At 65.2% G+C, this 3,059-nt stretch overlaps 1 non-coding gene across 1 annotated transcript; it reads right to left on the bottom strand.

The window, feature by feature from the left end:
* Positions 1-2,467: 2,467 nt before the first annotated feature.
* LOC131870456 (5S ribosomal RNA) lies at positions 2,468-2,586 on the bottom strand. The gene has a single exon (XR_009368765.1). It is a non-coding gene; the product is annotated as a 5S ribosomal RNA (ribosomal RNA).
* Positions 2,587-3,059: the final 473 nt, after the last annotated feature.

Here is a 3,059-nt window from a genome sequence, read left to right as displayed (position 1 = left end):
CGCATTGGCTCTTCCCAGGCCCGGTTGTTGGGTGCGCTCCCACCCTGGCGCGCGCGAAGTTGGAAGTTGGGTTAATTGCCCGGGCGCGCACCTTCGCCAGGGTGGGCACCTTGGTGCGCACACCTTGGCTGGGCTGCGCACCAGGGCGGGCTCAAGATGGCACCAGCATTCCCTTTTTCTCACTATCTTTCAAAACGGAAATTTTAAAATCTCGTTTTTTTTTTGCCTTTTATGGAAATTAGTGAAGGCATCGCATCAAAGGTGCGCACCTCGCTGCCCACCTTGGTGTGCTCCGAGGTGCCCACCACGGTGCGCAACGCCGGTGCGAACCCGGGAGCGCCCCGATGTGTGCTCCAAGGTGCGGCGTGCACGAAGTCGGACCCCGGTTTGCCCCGGGTGCGCACCTCGCGTGCACCTTGGTGCGCACACCTTGGCTGGGTTGCGCGGCCTGGTGGGCACCATGGTGCGCACCAAGGAGCGCTCCGAAGTGTGCTCCAAGGTGCGGCGTGCACGAAGTCGGAGCCCGGTTTGCCCCGGGTACGCACCTCGCGTGCACCTTCGCCGGGGTGGGCACCTCGGCTGGGTTGCGCGCCCTGGTGCGCACCAAGGAGCGCTCCGAAGTGTGCTCCAAGGTGCGGCGTGCACGAAGTCGGAGCCCGGTTTGCCCCGGGTGCGCACCTTCGCCGCGGTGCGCACCATGGCGTGCACGAAGTCGGAGCCCGGTTTGCCCCGGGTGCGCACCTCGCGTGCACCTTCGGCGGGGTTGCGCGCCCTGGTGGGCACCATGGTGCGCACCAAGGAGCGCTCCGAAGTGTGCTCCAAGGTGCGGCGTGCACGAAGTCGGAGCCCGGTTTGCCCCGGGTGCGCACCTCGCGTGCACCTTCGGCGGGGTTGCGCGCCCTGGTGGGCACCATGGTGCGCACCAAGGAGCGCTCCGAAGTGTGCTCCAAGGTGCGGCGTGCACGAAGTCGGAGCCCGGTTTGCCCCGGGTGCGCACCTCGCGTGCACCTTCGCCGCGGTGGGCACCATGGCGTGCACGAAGTCGGAGCCCGGTTTGCCCCGGGTGCGCACCTCGCGTGCACCTTCGCCGGGGTGGGCACCTCGGCTGGGTTGCGCGCCCTGGTGCGCACCAAGGAGCGCTCCGAAGTGTGCTCCAAGGTGCGGCGTGCACGAAGTCGGAGCCCGGTTTGCCCCGGGTGCGCACCTCGCGTGCACCTTCGCCAGGGTGGGCACCTCGGTGCGCACACCTTCTCAATGTTTTCTTGCCTTTTCTGGAAATTGGTGAAGGCAGCGCATCAAAGGTGCGCACCTCGGTGTGCTCCGAGGTGCGAACCCGAGAGCGCTCCGAGGTGCCCACGAAGTCGAAAGTCGGGTTAATTGCATTGTTTTCCCCGGGTGCGCTCCGAGGTGCGCAACATCGGCGCGCACCAAGGAGGGCTCCGAAGTGTGCTCCAAGGTGCGCACGATGGCGTGCACCTCTGGTGCGCACGATTCGGAGCTCGGTTTGACCGGGGTGCGCACACCTTGGCTGGGTTGCGCACCTTTTGTGCGCTCCAAGGTGCGCACGAAGTCGGAGCTCGGTTTGCCCCGGGTGCGCACCTTCGCCAGGGTGCGCACCTTGATGCGCACGCCTTGGCTGGGCTGCGCACCTTGGTGGGCGCCATGGTGCGCACCTTTCGTGCGCTCCAAGGTGCGCACGAAGTCGGAGCTCGGTTTGCCCCGGGTGCGCACCTTGGTGGGCGCCATGGTGCACTCCGAGGTGCCCAAGATTGGTGCGCACCAAGGAGCGCTCCGAAGTGCGCTCCAAGGTGCGCGCGAAGTCGAAAGTTGGGTTAATTGTCCGGTTTGCCTCGGGTGCGCACCTTGCGTGCACCTTCGCCAGGGTGGGCGCCTTGGTGCGCACACCTTGGCTGGGCTGCGCACACCTTGGCACCCGCGTTTCCTTCATTTTAAATTTTTTTTTTTTACAATCTCTCAAGTGGGAAATTCTATAATCTCAACTTTTTTTGCCTTTTCAGGAAACTTTTGAATGGAGCGCATCATTGGTGCGCTCCGAAGTGTGCTCCAAAGCTCTCTCCAGCTGCGTGCACCTGCCCCGGCCGCGCACCCGGCCCCGCCCAGCTTCGCTCACCTGTCCCGGGCGTCTGGTGCGGAACCTTAGAGTAAGAAACATCACCGTGCACCTTGGCCAACGTGCGCGACTCGACCGAGCGCGCACTGGCCGAGGTGCACACCGATTTCACCTGGGTGCGCGCGCAGCACCTCGGGCGCACCGGGGTGCGCGCACAACGCCCGGGTTGCACCGTGGCCTGTGTGCTCGGGGCGCCTCGGGTGCGCGCTCGGTGTCGCCCCCCGCGCGCGCGGTAGTGCGGGCAGCGCACCCCGGCCCGGCCCGGCCCCGACGAGAACGCAAACGGGCAAAAGGTTTATTCAAATAGCATTGCGACGCCCGGCGAAAAACTAAAAAAGGGTGCAACACCGGGACTTCCCGGGAGGTCACCCATCCCAGTACTACTCCGGCCCAAGCGCGCTTAACTGCGGAGTTCTGATGGGATCCGGTGCACTAACGCTGGTATGATCGCACCCGTTATGAGCTTGTCGCAGTGTGTACTTAGCAAACCGCGACCCACGTGCGAATCCACCCCGGCCACCCACCCCCGTCGAGGTGCACACCCTCCCTCGCGAAGTGCGCCCCGTTCGCCAAGTGTGAGCCCTGCCCGGGTGCGCGCACCTTGCTAGGGCGTCGGGTGTGCACCCGGCCCGGCCTACGTGCGTGCACCTGGAGGGGGCGTCGTGTGCGTGCAGTGTCCCGTCTGCAACGCGGTGCCCACACACCACCTCGGGCGCAACGACCTGCGCTCACATGTGGGCCGAGTGCACCTTGGTGCATGTTCGGGGCGCCTCGGGTGCACGCTCGATCTTGCCCCGGTGCACCAAGGCGCTCGGTTTGCCCCGGGTGCGCACTTGGTGCAAGGTGGGCACCCAAAATAGGGATCAAGCACCAAAACACAAGTTTCGGGATGCAAAATGGGACCCAAGGACCACAAATGCGTTCCAAG

The sequence above is a fragment of the Cryptomeria japonica genome, unplaced genomic scaffold (genome assembly GCF_030272615.1).
Source record: "Cryptomeria japonica unplaced genomic scaffold, Sugi_1.0 HiC_scaffold_330, whole genome shotgun sequence".
Taxonomy (NCBI): domain Eukaryota; kingdom Viridiplantae; phylum Streptophyta; class Pinopsida; order Cupressales; family Cupressaceae; genus Cryptomeria; species Cryptomeria japonica.
The sequence above is the reverse complement of the archived record's forward strand: the minus strand, read 5'-3'. Positions and strand labels throughout refer to the sequence as shown.